Source organism: Gorilla gorilla, chromosome 12 (genome assembly GCF_029281585.2).
Source record: "Gorilla gorilla gorilla isolate KB3781 chromosome 12, NHGRI_mGorGor1-v2.1_pri, whole genome shotgun sequence".
Classification (NCBI taxonomy): domain Eukaryota; kingdom Metazoa; phylum Chordata; class Mammalia; order Primates; family Hominidae; genus Gorilla; species Gorilla gorilla.
Genome location: NC_073236.2, coordinates 15,546,769 through 15,566,491, shown reverse-complemented (window position 1 = coordinate 15,566,491; position 19,723 = coordinate 15,546,769).

Here is a 19,723-nt window from a genome sequence, read left to right as displayed (position 1 = left end):
CCATTCCATTCCATTCCATTCCATGGAATTCCATTCCATTCCATTCCATGGAATTCCATTCCATTCCATTCCATTCCATTCCATTCCATGGAATTCCATTCCATTCCATTCCATTCCATTCTATTCCATTCCATTCCATTCCATTGCATTCCATTCCATTCCATTGCATTCCATTCCATTCCATTCCATTCCATTCCATTGAATTCCTTTGAATTCCATTCCATTGAATTCCATTCCATTCCATTGAATTCCGTTCCATTCCATTACATTCCATTCCATTCCATTCCACTCCATTCCATTCCATTCCACTCCATTCCATTGAATTCCATTCCATTCCATTCCATTCCATTCCATTCCATTCCATTCCATTGAATTCCATTGAATTCCATTCCATGGAATTCCATTCCATTCTATTCCATTCCATTCCATTCCATTCCATTCGATTTCATTCCATTCCATTCCATTCCATTCCTTTGAATTCCATTCCATTCCATTCCATTCCATTCCATTCCATTCCATTCCATAGAATTCCATTGAATTCCATTCCATTCCGTTCCGTTCCGTTCCATTCCATTCCTTTCTACTCGGGTTGATTCCATTGTATTCCATTCCGTTCCGTTCCGTTCGGTTCCGATCCGTTCCCTTCCGTTCTACTTGGGTTGATTCCATTCTATTCCATTCCATTACATTCGATTCCATTCGATTCCATTCCATTCCATTCCATTCCGTTCCGTTCCATTCCATTCCATTCCATTCCATTCCATTCCATTCCATTCCATTCCGTTCTACTCGGGTTGTTTCCATTCTATTCCATTCCATTCTATTCCGTTCCATTCCATTCGATTCCATTCGATTTCATTCGATTCCATTCGATTCCATTCGATTCCATTCCATTCCATTCCATTCTATTCCATTGAATTCCATTCCATTCTATTCCATTCCATTCCATTCGATTCCATTCGATTTCATTCGATTCCATTCGATTCCATTCGATTCCATTCCACTCCATTCCATTCTATTCCATTGAATTCCATTCCATTCCATTCCGCTCGGCTCCGCTCTGCTCCGCTGCGCTCCGCTCCGTTCCGTTCCTTTCCGTTCCGTTCTCCTCGGGTTCATTCCATTCCGTTCCGTTCCATTCCGTTCCATTCCGTTCCGTTCTACTCGGGTTGATTCCATTCTTTTCCATTCCATTCCATTCGTTTCCATTCGAATCCATTCCATTCCATTCCATTCCATTCCATTCCATTCCATTCCATTCCATTCCGTTCTACTCGGGTTGATTCCATTCTATTCCATTCCATTCCATTTGATTCCATTCCATTCCATTCCGTTCTACTCGGGATCATTCCATTCCATTCCGTTCCGTTCCATTCCATTCCATTCCATTCCATTCCATTCCATTCCATTCCGTTCTACTCGGGTTGATTCCATTCTATTCCATTCCATTCCATTCGATTCCATTCCATTACATTCCGTTCTACTCGGGATCATTCCATTCCATTCCGTTCCGTTCCGTTCCGTTCCATTCCGTTCTGTTCCATTCCGTTCCATTCCGTTCTACTCGGGTTGATTCCATTCCATTCAATTCCATTCCGTTCTACTCGGGTTGATTCCATTCTATTCCATTCCATTCCGTTCTGATCCGTTCCGTTCAATTCCGTTCTACTCGGGTTGATTCCATTCTATTCCATTCCATTCCATTCGATTCCATTCGATTCCATTCGATTCCATTCGATTCCATTCCATTCCATTCCATTGAATTCCATTCCATTCCATTCCATTCCATTCCATTCCATTCCATTCCATTGAATTCCATTGAATTCCATTCCATGGAATTCCATTCCATTCCATGGAATTCCGTTCCATTCCATTCCATTCCATTCCATTCCATTCCATTCCATGGAATTCCATTCCATTCCATTCCATGGAATTCCATTCCATTCCATTCCATTCCATTCCATTCCATGGAATTCCATTCCATTCCATTCCATTCCATTCTATTCCATTCCATTCCATTCCATTGCATTCCATTCCATTCCATTGCATTCCATTCCATTCCATTCCATTCCATTGAATTCCTTTGAATTCCATTCCATTGAATTCCATTCCATTCCATTGAATTCCGTTCCATTCCATTACATTCCATTCCATTCCATTCCACTCCATTCCATTCCATTCCACTCCATTCCATTGAATTCCATTCCATTCCATTCCATTCCATTCCATTCCATTCCATTCCATTGAATTCCATTGAATTCCATTCCATGGAATTCCATTCCATTCTATTCCATTCCATTCCATTCCATTCCATTCGATTTCATTCCATTCCATTCCATTCCATTCCTTTGAATTCCATTCCATTCCATTCCATTCCATTCCATTCCATTCCATTCCATAGAATTCCATTGAATTCCATTCCATTCCGTTCCGTTCCGTTCCATTCCATTCCTTTCTACTCGGGTTGATTCCATTGTATTCCATTCCGTTCCGTTCCGTTCGGTTCCGATCCGTTCCCTTCCGTTCTACTTGGGTTGATTCCATTCTATTCCATTCCATTACATTCGATTCCATTCGATTCCATTCCATTCCATTCCATTCCGTTCCGTTCCATTCCATTCCATTCCATTCCATTCCATTCCATTCCATTCCATTCCGTTCTACTCGGGTTGTTTCCATTCTATTCCATTCCATTCTATTCCGTTCCATTCCATTCGATTCCATTCGATTTCATTCGATTCCATTCGATTCCATTCGATTCCATTCCATTCCATTCCATTCTATTCCATTGAATTCCATTCCATTCTATTCCATTCCATTCCATTCGATTCCATTCGATTTCATTCGATTCCATTCGATTCCATTCGATTCCATTCCACTCCATTCCATTCTATTCCATTGAATTCCATTCCATTCCATTCCGCTCGGCTCCGCTCTGCTCCGCTGCGCTCCGCTCCGTTCCGTTCCTTTCCGTTCCGTTCTCCTCGGGTTCATTCCATTCCGTTCCGTTCCATTCCGTTCCATTCCGTTCCGTTCTACTCGGGTTGATTCCATTCTTTTCCATTCCATTCCATTCGTTTCCATTCGAATCCATTCCATTCCATTCCATTCCATTCCATTCCATTCCATTCCATTCCATTCCGTTCTACTCGGGTTGATTCCATTCTATTCCATTCCATTCCATTTGATTCCATTCCATTCCATTCCGTTCTACTCGGGATCATTCCATTCCATTCCGTTCCGTTCCGTTCCATTCCATTCCGTTCTGTTCCATTCCGTTCCATTCCATTCCATTCCATTCCGTTCCGTTCTACTCAGGTTGATTCCATTCCATTCCATTCCATTCCGTTCTACTCGGGTTGATTCCATTCTATTCCATTCCATTCCATTCGATTCCATTCGATTCCATTCGATTCCATTCGATTCCATTCCATTCCATTCCTTTGAATTCCATTCCATTCCATTCCATTCCATTCCATTCCATTCCATTCCTTTCCATTCCATTGAATTCCATTGAATTCCATTCCATTGAATTCCATTCCATTCCATTGAATTCCGTTCCATTCCATTCCATTCCATAGAATTCCATTGCATTCCATTCCATTCCATTCCATTCCATTGAATTCCATTCCATTCCATTCCATTCCATTCCGTTCCATTCCATTCCATTCCATTGAATTCCATTCCATTCCATTCCATTCCATTCCATTCCATTCCATTCTATTGAATTCCATTCCATTCCATTCCATTCCATTCCATTCCATTCCATTCCATTCCATTCCATTCCATTGCATTCCGTTCTACTCAGGTTGATTCCATTCTATTACATTCCATTCCATTCGATTCCATTCGATTCCATTCGATTCCATTCCATTCCATTCCATTCCATTCCATTCCATTCCATTCCATTCCATTCCATTCCACTCCATTCCATTGAATTCCATTCCATTCCATTCCATTCCATTCCATGGAATTCCATTCCATTCCATTGAATTCCACTCCATTCCATTCCATTCCATTGAACTCCGTTCCATTCCATTCCATTCCATTCCGTTCCATTCCGTTCCATTCCGTTCCATTCCGCTCCATTCCGTTCCATTCCGTTCCATTCCATTGAATTCCGTTCCATTCCATTGAATTCCGTTCCATTCTGTTCCGTTCCGTTCCATTCCGTTCCGTTCCATTCCAATCCATTCCATTCCATTCCATTCCATTCCATTCCATTCCATTCTATTCGGGTTGATTCCATTCTATTCCATTCCATTCCATTCGAATCCATTCCATTCCTTTCCATTCCATTCCATTCCGTTCTACTCGGGTTCTTTCCATTCCATTCCTTTCCGTTCCGTTCCGTTCCACTCCGTACTGTTCTATTCCGTTCCATTCCATTCCATTCCATTCCATTCCGTTCTGCTTGGGTTGATTCCATTCTATTCCATTCCGTTCCGTTCCGCTCCGTTCCGTTCCGTTCCGTTCCGTTCCGTTCCCTTCCGTTCCACTCGGTTTGATTCTATTCTATTCCATTCCATTCCATTCGATTCCATTCGATTCCATTCGATTCCATTCGATTCCATTCCATTCCATTCCATTCCATTCCATTCCATTCCATTCCATTCCAGTCCATTCCATTGAATTCCATTGAATTCCATTCCATTGAATTCCATTCCATTCCATTCCATTCCATTCCATTCCATTCCATTGAATTCCATTCCATTCCATTCCATTCCATGGAATTCCGTTCCATTCCATTCCATTCCGTTCCGTTCCGTTCCGTTCCGTTCCGTTCCGTTCCGTTGCGTTCCGTTCCGTTCTGCTCGGGTTGATTCCATTCTATTCCATTCCATTCCATTCCATTCCATTCCATTCCATTCCATTCCATTCCATTCCATTCCATTGAATTCCATTCCATTCCATTACATTCCATTCCATTCCATTCCATTGAATTCCATTCCATTCCATTCCATTCCATTGAATTCCATTCCATTCCATTCCATTCCATTGAATTCCATTCCATTCCATTCCATTCCTTTGAATTCCATTCCATTCCATTCCATTCCATTCCATTCCATTCCATTCCATTCCATTGAATTCCATTGAATTCCATTCTTTGAATTCCATTGAATTCCATTCCATTCCATTCCATTCCATGGAATTCCATTCCATTCCATTCCATTCCATGGAATTCCATTCCATTCCATTCCATTCCATGGAATTCCATTCCATTCCATTCCACTGAATTCCATTCCATTGAATTCCATTCCATAACATTTCATTCCATTCCATTCCATTCCATTCCATTCCATTCCATTCCGTTCTACTCGGGTTGATTCCATTCTATTCCATTGCATTCCATTCCATTCCATTCCATTCCATTCGATTCCATTCCATTCCATTCCATTCCATTGCATTGAATTCCATTCCATTCCATTCCATTCCATTCCATTCCATTCCATTGAATTCCATTGAATTCCATTCCATTGAATTCCATTCCATTCCATTCCCTTCCATTGAATTCCATTCCATTCCATTCCATTCCATACCATTCCATTGAATTCCATTCCATTCCATTGCATTCCATTCCATTCCACTCCATTCCATTCCACTCCACTCCACTCCACTCCACTCCACTCCTCTCCACTCCATTCCATTCCCTTCCATTCCAGTCAATTGAATTCCATTGAATTCCATTCCATTCCATTCCATAACATTTCATTCCATTCCATTCCATTCCATTCCATTCCATTCCGTTCTACTCAGGTTGATTCCATTCTATTCCATTCCATTCCATTCCATTCCATTCCATTCCATTTGATTCCATTCAATTCCATTCGTTTCCATTCCATTCCATTCCATTCTATTCCATTGAATTCCATTCCGTTCCATTCCATTGAATTCCTTTCCATTGAATTCCATTCCATAACATTTCTTTCCATTCCATTCCATTCCATGGAATTCCATTCCATTCCATTCCATTCCATTCCATTCCATTCCGTTCCCTTCCGTTCTACTCGGGTTGATTCCATTCTATTCCATTCCATTCCTTTCCGTTCCGTTCCGTTCCCTTCCGTTCTACTCGGGTTGATTCCATTCTATTCCATTCCATTCCATTCCATTCCATTCGATTCCATTCGATTCCATTCGATTCCATTCGATTCCATTCCATTCCATTCCATTCCATTCCATTCCATTCCATTGAATTCCATTCCATTCCATTCCATTCCTTTCCATTCCATTCCATTCCATTCCATTCCATTCCATTCCATTCCATTCCATTCCGATCTACTCGGGTTGATTCCATTCTATTCTATTCCACTCCATTCGATTCCATTCGATTCCATTCCATTCCATTCGATTCCATTCGATTCCATTCCATTCCATTCCATTGATTTCCATTCCTTTCCATTCCATTCCATTCCATTCAATTGAATTCCATTCCATTCCATTCCATTCCATTGAATTCCGTTCCATTCCATTCCATTCCATTCCATTCCATTCCGTTCCATTCCATTCCACTCCGTTCTACTCGGGTTGATTCCATTCTATTCCATTCCATTCCATTTGAATCCATTCCATTCAATTCGATTCCATTCCATTCCATTCCATTCCACTCCATTCCATTCCATTCCATTCCATTCCATTCCATTCCATTCCATTGAATTCCATTCCATTCCATTCCATTCCATTCCATTCCATTCCATTCCATTCCACTGAATTCCATTGAATTCCATTCTATTGAATTCCATTCCATTCCATTCCATTCCATTCCATTCCATTCCATTCCATTCGATTCCATTCCTTTCCATTCCATTCCATTCCATTCCCTTGATTGCCATTCCATTCCATTCCATTCCATTCCATTCCATTCCATTCCATTCCATTCCATTCCACTCTATTCCATTCCATTCCATTGAATTCCATTCCATTCCATTGAATTCCATTCCATTCCATTCCATTCCATTGAATTCCGTTCCTTTCCATTCCATTCCGTTCCGTTCCGTTTCGTTCCATTCCATTCCGTTGCGTTCCTTTCCGTTCCACTCGGGTTGATTCCATTCTATTCCATTCCATTCCATTCCATTCCATTCGATTCCTTACGATTCCATTCGATTCCATTCGATTCCATTCGATTCCATTCCATTACATTCCATTGAATTCCATTCCATTCCATTCCATTCCATTCCACTGAATTCCATTGAATTCCATTCTATTGAATTCCATTCCATTCCATTCCATTCCATTCCATTCTATTCGATTCCATTCCTTTCCATTCCATTCCATTCCATTCCATTGATTGCCATTCCATTCCATTCCATTCCATTCCATTCCATTCCACTCTATTCCATTCCATTCCATTGAATTCCATTCCATTCCATTGAATTCCATTCCATTCCATTCCATTCCATTGAATTCCGTTCCTTTCCATTCCATTCCGTTCCGTTCCGTTCCGTTCCATTCCATTCCGTTGCGTTCCTTTCCGTTCCACTCGGGTTGACTCCATTCTATTCCATTCCATTCCATTCCATTCCATTCCATTCCATTCGATTCCTTTCGATTACATTCGATTCCATTCGATTCCATTCGATTACATTCCATTCCATTCCATTGAATTCCATTCCATTCCATTCCATTCCATTCCACTGAATTCCATTGAATTCCATTCTATTGAATTCCATTCCATTCCATTCCATTCCATTCCATTCCATTCCATTCCATTGAATTCATTCCATTCCATTCCATTCCATTCCATTCCATTCCATTCCATTCCATTGAATTCCACTGAATTCCATTCCATTGAATTCCATTCGATTCTATTCCATTCCATTCCATACAATTCCATTGAATTCCATTCCATTCCATTCCTTTCCATTCCGCTCCGCTCCGCTCCGCTCCGCTCCGCTCCGCTCCGCTCCGCTCCGCTTCGTTCCTTTCCGTTCCGTTCTCCTCGGGTTCATTCCATTCCGTTCCGTTCCGTTCCGTTCCGTTCCGTTCCGTTCTACTCGGGTTGATTCCATTCTATTCCATTCCATTCCATTCCATTCCATTCCATTGTACTCGGGTTGATCATTCCATTCCGTTCCGTTCCGTTCCGTTCCGTTCTACTCGGGTTGATTCCATTCTATTCCATTCCATTCCATTCGATTCCATTCGATTCCATTCCATTCTATTCCATTCCATTCCATTCCGTTCTACTCGGGTTGATTCCATTCTATTCCATTCCATTCCATTCGATTCCATTCCATTACATTCCGTTCTACTCGGGATCATTCCATTCCATTCCGTTCCGTTCCGTTCCGTTCCATTCCGTTCTGTTCCATTCCGTTCCATTCCATTCCATTCCATTCCATTCCGTTCTACTCGGGTTGATTCCATTCCATTCCATTCCATTCCGTTCTACTCGGGTTGATTCCATTCTATTCCATTCCATTCCGTTCTGATCCGTTCCGTTCAATTCCGTTCTACTCGGGTTGATTCCATTCTATTCCATTCCATTCCATTCGATTCCATTCGATTCCATTCGATTCCATTCGATTCCATTCCATTCCATTCCATTGAATTCCATTCCATTCCATTCCATTCCATTCCATTCCATTGAATTCCATTGAATTCCATTGAATTCCATTCCATGGAATTCCATTCCATTCCATGGAATTCCGTTCCATTCCATTCCATTCCATTCCATTCCATGGAATTCCATTCCATTCCATTCCATTCCATTCCATTCCATGGAATTCCATTCCATTCCATTCCATTCCATTCTATTCCATTCCATTCCATTCCATTGCATTCCATTCCATTCCATTGCATTCCATTCCATTCCATTCCATTCCATTCCATTGAATTCCTTTGAATTCCATTCCATTGAATTCCATTCCATTCCATTGAATTCCGTTCCATTCCATTCCATTCCATTCCATTCCATTCCATTCCATTCCATTCCACTCCATTCCATTGAATTCCATTCCATTCCATTCCATTCCATTCCATTCCATTCCATTCCATTGAATTCCATTGAATTCCATTCCATTGAATTCCATTCCATTCTATTCCATTCCATTCCATTCCATTCCATTCCATTCGATTTCATTCCATTCCATTCCATTCCATTCCTTTGAATTCCATTCCATTCCATTCCATTCCATTCCATTCCATTCCATTCCATTCCATAGAATTCCGTTGAATTCCATTCCATTCCGTTCCGTTCCGTTCCATTCCATTCCTTTCTACTCGGGTTGATTCCATTGTATTCCATTCCATTCCGTTCCGTTCCGTTCCGTTCCGATCCGTTCCCTTCCGTTCTACTTGGGTTGATTCCATTCTATTCCATTCCATTACATTCGATTCCATTCGATTCCATTCCATTCCATTCCATTCCGTTCCGTTCCATTCCATTCCATTCCATTCCATTCCAATCCATTCCATTCCGTTCTACTCGGGTTGTTTCCATTCTATTCCATTCCATTCTATTCCGTTCCATTCCATTCGATTCCATTCGATTTCATTCGATTCCATTCGATTCCATTCGATTCGATTCCATTCCATTCCATTCTATTCCATTGAATTCCATTCCATTGAATTCCATTCCATTCCATTCCATTCCATTCCATTCCATTCCATTCCATTCCATTCCATTGAATTCCATTCCATTGAATTCCATTGAATTCCATTCCATTGAATTCCATTCCATTCTATTCCATTCCATTCCATTCGATTCCATTCGATTTCATTCGATTCCATTCGATTCCATTCGATTCCATTCCACTCCATTCCATTCTATTCCATTGAATTCCATTCCATTCCATTCCATTCCGCTCCGCGGAGCTCTGCTCCGCTGCGCTCCGCTCCGTTCCGTTCCTTTCCGTTCCATTCTCCTCGGGTTCATTCCATTCCGTTCCGTTCCATTCCGTTCCATTCCATTCCGTTCTACTCGTGTTGATTCCATTCTTTTCCATTCCATTCCATTCGTTTCCATTCGAATCCATTCCATTCCATTCCATTCCATTCCATTCCATTCCATTCCATTCCATTCCATTCCGTTCTACTCGGGTTGATTCCATTCTATTCCATTCCATTCCATTCGATTCCATTCCATTCCATTCCGTTCTACTCTGGATCATTCCATTCCATTCCGTTCCGTTCCGTTCCATTCCATTCCGTACTGTTCCATTCCGTTCCATTCCATTCCATTCCATTCCGTTCCGTTCTACTCAGGTTGATTCCATTCCATTCCATTCCATTCCGTTCTACTCGGGTTGATTCCATTCTATTCCATTCCATTCCATTCGATTCCATTCGATTCCATTCGATTCCATTCGATTCCATTCCATTCCATTCCTTTGAATTCCATTCCATTCCATTCCATTCCATTCCATTCCATTCCTTTCCATTCCATTGAATTCCATTGAATTCCATTCCATGGAATTCCAATCCATTCCATTGAATTCCGTTCCATTCCATTCCATTCCATAGAATTCCATTCCATTCCATTCCATTCCATTCCATTCCATTCCATTCCATTCCATTCCATTCCATTCCGTTCCGTTCCATTCCATTCCATTCCATTGAATTCCATTCCATTCCATTCCATTCCATTCCATTCCGTTCCATTCTATTGAATTCCATTCCATTCCATTCCATTCCATTCCATTCCATTCCATTCCATTCCATTCCATTCCATTCCATTCCATTCCATTCCATTCCATTCCATTCCATAGCATTCCGTTCTACTCAGGTTGATTCCATTCTATTACATTCCATTCCATTCGATTCCATTCGATTCCATTCGATTCCATTCCATTCCATTCCATTCCATTCCATTCCATTCCATTCCATTCCATTCCACTCCATTCCATTGAATTCCATTCCATTCCATTCCATTCCATTCCATTGAATTCCATTCCATTCCATTGAATTCCATTCCATTCCATTCCATTCCATTGAACTCCGTTCCATTCCATTCCATTCCATTCCGTTCCATTCCGTTCCATTCCGTTCCATTCCGCTCCATTCCGTTCCATTCCGTTCCATTCCATTGAATTCCGTTCCATTCCATTGAATTCCGTTCCATTCTGTTCCGTTCCGTTCCATTCCGTTCCGTTCCATTCCAATCCATTCCATTCCATTCCATTCCATTCCATTCCATTCCATTCTATTCGGGTTGATTCCATTCTATTCCATTCCATTCCATTCGAATCCATTCCATTCCTTTCCATTCCATTCCATTCCGTTCTACTCGGGTTCTTTCCATTCCATTCCTTTCCGTTCCGTTCTGTTCCACTCCGTACTGTTCTATTCCGTTCCATTCCATTCCATTCCATTCCATTCCGTTCTGCTTGGGTTGATTCCATTCTATTCCATTCCGTTCCGTTCCGCTCCGTTCCGTTCCGTTCCGTTCCGTTCCGTTCCCTTCCGTTCTACTCGGTTTGATTCTATTCTATTCCATTCCATTCCATTCGATTCCATTCGATTCCATTCGATTCCATTCGATTCCATTCGATTCCATTTGATTCCATTCCATTCCATTCCATTCCATTCCATTCCATTCCATTCCATTCCATTCCATTCCATTGAATTCCATTGAATTCCATTCCATTGAATTCCATTCCATTCCATTCCATTCCATTCCATTCCATTCCATTGAATTCCATTCCATTCCATTCCATTCCATTCCATTCCATTCCATTCCATTCCATTCCATTCCATTGAATTCCATTGAATTCCATTCCATTGAATTCCATTCCATTCCATTCCCTTCCATTGAATTCCATTCCATTCCATTCCATTCCATACCATTCCATTGAATTCCATTCCATTCCATTGCATTCCATTCCATTCCACTCCATTCCATTCCACTCCACTCCACTCCACTCCACTCCACTCCTCTCCACTCCATTCCATTCCCTTCCATTCCAGTCAATTGAATTCCATTGAATTCCATTCCATTCCATTCCATAACATTTCATTCCATTCCATTCCATTCCATTCCATTCCATTCCGTTCTACTCAGGTTGATTCCATTCTATTCCATTCCATTCCATTCCATTCCATTCGATTCCATTTGATTCCATTCAATTCCATTCGTTTCCATTCCATTCCATTCCATTCTATTCCATTGAATTCCATTCCATTCCATTCCATTGAATTCCTTTCCATTGAATTCCATTCCATAACATTTCTTTCCATTCCATTCCATTCCATGGAATTCCATTCCATTCCATTCCATTCCATTCCATTCCGTTCCCTTCCGTTCTACTCGGGTTGATTCCATTCTATTCCATTCCATTCCTTTCCGTTCCGTTCCGTTCCCTTCCGTTCTACTCGGGTTGATTCCATTCTATTCCATTCCATTCCATTCCATTCCATTCGATTCCATTAGATTCCATTCGATTCCATTCGATTCCATTCCATTCCATTCCATTCCATTCCATTCCATTCCATTCCATTGAATTCCATTCCATTCCATTCCATTCCTTTCCATTCCATTCCATTCCATTCCATTCCATTCCTTTCCATTCCATTCCATTCCATTCCATTCCATTCCGATCTACTCGTGTTGATTCCATTCTATTCTATTCCATTCCATTCCATTCCATTCGATTCCATTCCATTCCATTCGATTCCATTCGATTCCATTCCATTCCATTCCATTGAATTCCATTCCTTTCCATTCCATTCCATTCCATTCCATTGAATTCCATTCCATTCCATTCCATTCGATTCCATTGAATTCCATTCCATTCCTTTCCATTCCATTCCATTCCATTGAATTCCATTCCATTCCATTGAATTCCATTCCATTCCATTCCATTCCATTGAATTCCGTTCCATTCCATTCCATTCCATTCCGTTCCATTCCGTTCCATTCCGTTCCATTCCGTTCCATTCCGTTCCATTCCATTGAATTCCGTTCCTTTCCATTGAATTCCGTTCCATTCCTTTCCGTTCCGTTCCATTCCGTTCCGTTCCGTTCCATTCCATTCCATTCCATTACATTCTATTCCATTGAATTCCATTCCATTGAATTCCATTCCATTCCATTCCATTCCATTCCATTCCACTGAATTCCATTCCATTCCATTCCATTCCATTCCATTCCATTGAATTCCATTGAATTCCATTCCATTGAATTCCATTCCATTCCATTCCATTCCATTCCATTCCATTGAATTCCATTGAATTCCATTCCATGGAATTCCATTCCGTTCCGTTGCGTTCCGTTCCATTCTATTCCGTTCTACTCGGGTTGATTCCATTCTATTCCATTCCATTCCGTTCCGTTCCGTTCCGTTCTGTTCAGTTCCCTTCCGTTCTACTCGGGTTGATTCCATTCTATTCCATTCCATTCCGTTCGATTCCATTCGATTCCTTTGGATTCCATTCGATTCCATTCGATTCCATTCGATTCCATTCCATTCCATTCCATTCCATTGAATTCCATTGAATTCCATTCCATTGAATTCCATTCCATTCCATTCCATTCCATTCCATTCCATTCCATTGAATTCCATTCCATTCCATTCCATTCCATTCCATTCCATTCCATTCCATTCCATTGAATTCCATTGAATTCCATTCCATTGAATTCCATTCCATTCCATTCCCTTCCATTGAATTCCATTCCATTCCATTCCATTCCATACCATTCCATTGAATTCCATTCCATTCCATTGCATTCCATTCCATTCCACTCCATTCCATTCCACTCCACTCCACTCCACTCCACTCCACTCCTCTCCACTCCATTCCATTCCCTTCCATTCCAGTCAATTGAATTCCATTGAATTCCATTCCATTCCATTCCATAACATTTCATTCCATTCCATTCCATTCCATTCCATTCCATTCCGTTCTACTCAGGTTGATTCCATTCTATTCCATTCCATTCCATTCCATTCCATTCGATTCCATTTGATTCCATTCAATTCCATTCGTTTCCATTCCATTCCATTCCATTCTATTCCATTGAATTCCATTCCATTCCATTCCATTGAATTCCTTTCCATTGAATTCCATTCCATAACATTTCTTTCCATTCCATTCCATTCCATGGAATTCCATTCCATTCCATTCCATTCCATTCCATTCCATTCCGTTCCCTTCCGTTCTACTAGGGTTGATTCCATTCTATTCCATTCCATTCCTTTCCGTTCCGTTCCGTTCCCTTCCGTTCTACTCGGGTTGATTCCATTCTATTCCATTCCATTCCATTCCATTCCATTCGATTCCATTCGATTCCATTCGATTCCATTCGATTCCATTCCATTCCTTTCCATTCCATTCCATTCCTTTCCATTCCATTCCATTCCATTCCATTCCATTGAATTCCATTCCATTCCATTCCATTCCATTCCATTCCATTCCATTCCATTCCATTGAATTCCATTCCATTCCATTCCATTCCATTCCATTCCATTCCATTCCATTCCATTCCATTCCATTCCATTGAATTCCATTGAATTCCATTCCATTGAATTCCATTCCATTCCATTCCCTTCCATTGAATTCCATTCCATTCCATTCCATTCCATACCATTCCATTGAATTCCATTCCATTCCATTGCATTCCATTCCATTCCACTCCATTCCATTCCACTCCACTCCACTCCACTCCACTCCACTCCTCTCCACTCCATTCCATTCCCTTCCATTCCAGTCAATTGAATTCCATTGAATTCCATTCCATTCCATTCCATAACATTTCATTCCATTCCATTCCATTCCATTCCATTCCATTCCGTTCTACTCAGGTTGATTCCATTCTATTCCATTCCATTCCATTCCATTCCATTCGATTCCATTTGATTCCATTCAATTCCATTCGTTTCCATTCCATTCCATTCCATTCTATTCCATTGAATTCCATTCCATTCCATTCCATTGAATTCCTTTCCATTGAATTCCATTCCATAACATTTCTTTCCATTCCATTCCATTCCATGGAATTCCATTCCATTCCATTCCATTCCATTCCATTCCATTCCGTTCCCTTCCGTTCTACTCGGGTTGATTCCATTCTATTCCATTCCATTCCTTTCCGTTCCGTTCCGTTCCCTTCCGTTCTACTCGGGTTGATTCCATTCTATTCCATTCCATTCCATTCCATTCCATTCGATTCCATTAGATTCCATTCGATTCCATTCGATTCCATTCCATTCCATTCCATTCCATTCCATTCCATTCCATTCCATTGAATTCCATTCCATTCCATTCCATTCCTTTCCATTCCATTCCATTCCATTCCATTCCATTCCATTCCATTCCATTCCATTCCATTCCATTCCGATCTACTCGTGTTGATTCCATTCTATTCTATTCCATTCCATTCCATTCCATTCGATTCCATTCCATTCCATTCGATTCCATTCGATTCCATTCCATTCCATTCCATTGAATTCCATTCCTTTCCATTCCATTCCATTCCATTCCATTGAATTCCATTCCATTCCATTCCATTCGATTCCATTGAATTCCATTCCATTCCTTTCCATTCCATTCCATTCCATTGAATTCCATTCCATTCCATTGAATTCCATTCCATTCCATTCCATTCCATTGAATTCCGTTCCATTCCATTCCATTCCATTCCGTTCCATTCCGTTCCATTCCGTTCCATTCCGTTCCATTCCGTTCCATTCCATTGAATTCCGTTCCATTCCATTGAATTCCGTTCCATTCCGTTCCGTTCCGTTCCATTCCGTTCCGTTCCGTTCCATTCCATTCCATTCCATTACATTCTATTCCATTGAATTCCATTCCATTGAATTCCATTCCATTCCATTCCATTCCATTCCATTCCACTGAATTCCATTCCATTCCATTCCATTCCATTCCATTCCATTGAATTCCATTGAATTCCATTCCATTGAATTCCATTCCATTCCATTCCATTCCATTCCATTCCATTGAATTCCATTGAATTCCATTCCATGGAATTCCATTCCGTTCCGTTGCGTTCCGTTCCATTCTATTCCGTTCTACTCGGGTTGATTCCATTCTATTCCATTCCATTCCGTTCCGTTCCGTTCCGTTCTGTTCAGTTCCCTTCCGTTCTACTCGGGTTGATTCCATTCTATTCCATTCCATTCCGTTCGATTCCATTCGATTCCTTTGGATTCCATTCGATTCCATTCGATTCCATTCGATTCCATTCCATTCCATTCCATTCCATTGAATTCCATTGAATTCCATTCCATTGAATTCCATTCCATTCCATTCCATTCCATTCCATTCCATTCCATTGAATTCCATTCCATTCCATTCCATTCCATTCCATTCCATTCCATTCCATTCCATTGAATTCCATTGAATTCCATTCCATTGAATTCCATTCCATTCCATTCCCTTCCATTGAATTCCATTCCATTCCATTCCATTCCATACCATTCCATTGAATTCCATTCCATTCCATTGCATTCCATTCCATTCCACTCCATTCCATTCCACTCCACTCCACTCCACTCCACTCCACTCCTCTCCACTCCATTCCATTCCCTTCCATTCCAGTCAATTGAATTCCATTGAATTCCATTCCATTCCATTCCATAACATTTCATTCCATTCCATTCCATTCCATTCCGTTCTACTCAGGTTGATTCCATTCTATTCCATTCCATTCCATTCCATTCCATTCGATTCCATTTGATTCCATTCAATTCCATTCGTTTCCATTCCATTCCATTCCATTCTATTCCATTGAATTCCATTCCATTCCATTCCATTGAATTCCTTTCCATTGAATTCCATTCCATAACATTTCTTTCCATTCCATTCCATTCCATGGAATTCCATTCCATTCCATTCCATTCCATTCCATTCCATTCCGTTCCCTTCCGTTCTACTAGGGTTGATTCCATTCTATTCCATTCCATTCCTTTCCGTTCCGTTCCGTTCCCTTCCGTTCTACTCGGGTTGATTCCATTCTATTCCATTCCATTCCATTCCATTCCATTCGATTCCATTCGATTCCATTCGATTCCATTCGATTCCATTCCATTCCATTCCATTCCATTCCATTCCATTCCATTCCATTGAATTCCATTCCATTCCATTCCATTCCTTTCCATTCCATTCCATTCCATTCCATTCCATTCCATTCCATTCCATTCCATTCCATTCCATTCCGATCTACTCGTGTTGATTCCATTCTATTCTATTCCATTCCATTCGATTCCATTCGATTCCATTCGATTCCATTCCATTCCATTCCATTGAATTCCATTCCTTTCCATTCCATTCCATTCCAATCCATTGAATTCCATTCCATTCCATTCCATTCGATTCCATTGAATTCCATTCCATTCCTTTCCATTCCATTCCATTCCATTGAATTCCATTCCATTCCATTGAATTCCATTCCATTCCATTCCATTCCATTGAATTCCGTTCCATTCCATTCCATTCCATTCCGTTCCATTCCGTTCCATTCCGTTCCATTCCGTTCCATTCCGTTCCATTCCATTGAATTCCGTTCCATTCCATTGAATTCCGTTCCATTCCGTTCCGTTCCGTTCCATTCCGTTCCGTTCCGTTCCATTCCATTCCATTCCATTACATTCTATTCCATTGAATTCCATTCCATTGAATTCCATTCCATTCCATTCCATTCCATTCCATTGAATTCCATTCCATTCCATTCCATTCCATTCCATTCCATTGAATTCCATTGAATTCCATTCCATTGAATTCCATTCCATTCCATTCCATTCCATTCCATTCCATTGAATTCCATTGAATTCCATTCCATGGAATTCCATTCCGTTCCGTTCCGTTCCGTTCCATTCTATTCCGTTCTACTCGGGTTGATTCCATTCTATTCCATTCCATTCCCTTCCGTTCCGTTCCGTTCAGTTCCCTTCCGTTCTACTCGGGTTGATTCCATTCTATTCCATTCCATTCCGTTCGATTCCATTCTATTCCTTTGGATTCCATTCGATTCCATTCGATTCCATTCGATTCCATTCCATTCCATTCCATTCCATTGAATTCCGTTACATTCCATTGAATTCCGTTCCATTCCATTCCATTCCATTCCATTCCATTCCATTCCATTCCATTGCATTCCATTGAATTCCATTCCATTGAATTCCATTCCATTCCATTCCATTCCATTCCATTCCATTCCATTCCATTCCATTGCATTCCATTGAATTCCATTCCATTGAATTCCATTCCATTCCATTCCATTCCATTCCATTCCATTCCATTGAATTCATTCCATTCCATTCCATTCCATTCCATTCCATTCCATTCCATTCCATTGAATTCCATTTAATTTCATTCCATTGAATTCCATTCGATTCTATTCCATTCCATTCCATTCGATTCCATTCCATTCCATTCCATACTATTCCATTGAATTCCATTCCATTCCATTCCTTTCCATTCCGCTCCGCTCCGCTCCGCTCCGTTCCTTTCCGTTCCGTTCTCCTCGGGTTCATTCCATTCCGTTCCGTTCCGTTCCGTTCCGTTCCGTTCTACTCGGTTTGATTCCATTCTATTCCATTCCATTCCATTCCATTCTACTCGGGTTGATCATTCCATTCCGTTCCGTTCCGTTCCGTTCCGTTCCGTTCTGTTCTACTCGGGTTGATTCCATTCTATTCCATTCCATTCCATTCGATTCCATTCCATTCCATTCCATTCCATTCCATTCCATTCCATTCCATTCCATTCCATTCCGTTCTACTCGGGTTGATTCCATTCCATTCCATTCCATTCCATTCCATTCCATTTGATTCCATTCGATTCCATTCCATTCCATTCCATTCCATTGAATTCCGTTCCATTCCATTCCATTCCATTCCATTCCATTCCATTCCATTCCACTGAATTCCATTGAATTCCATTCTATTGAATTGCATTCCATTCCAATCCATTCCATTCCATTCCATTCCATTCCATTCCATTCCATTCCGTTCTACTCGGGTTGATTCCATTCTATTCCATTCCATTCCATTTGATTCCATTCAATTCCATTCGATTCCATTCGATTCCATTCGATTCCATTCCATTGCTTTCCATTGAATTCCATTCCATTCCATTCCATTCCATTCCATTCCATTGAATTCCATTCCATTCCATTCCATTCGATTCCATTGAATTCCATTCCGTTCCATTCCATTCGATTCCATTGAATGCCATTCCATTCCATTCCATTGAATTCCATTCCATTCCATTGAATTCCATTCCATTCCATTCCATTCCATTGAATTCCGTTCCATTCCATTCCATTCCATTCCGTTCCATTCTGTTCCATTCCGTTCCATTCCATTCCATTCCATTCCGTTCCATTCCATTCCATTCCATTGAATTCCATTCCATTCCATTCCATTCCATTCCATTCCATTCCATTGAATTCCATTGAATTCCATTCAATTGAATTCCATTCCATTCCATTGAATTCCGTTCCATTCCATTGAATTCCGTTCCATTCCATTCCATTCCATTCCATTCCATTCCATTCCATTCCATTGCATTCCATTGAATTCCATTCCATTGAATTCCATTCCATTCCATTCCATTCCATCCCATTCCATTCCATTCCATTGAATTCATTCCATTCCATTCCATTCCATTCCATTCCATTCCATTCCGTTGAATTCCATTGAATTCCATTCCATTGAATTCCATTCGATTCTATTCCATTCCATTCCATTCGATTCCATTCCATTCCATTCCATACTATTCCATTGAATTCCATTCCATTCCATTCCTTTCCATTGCGCTC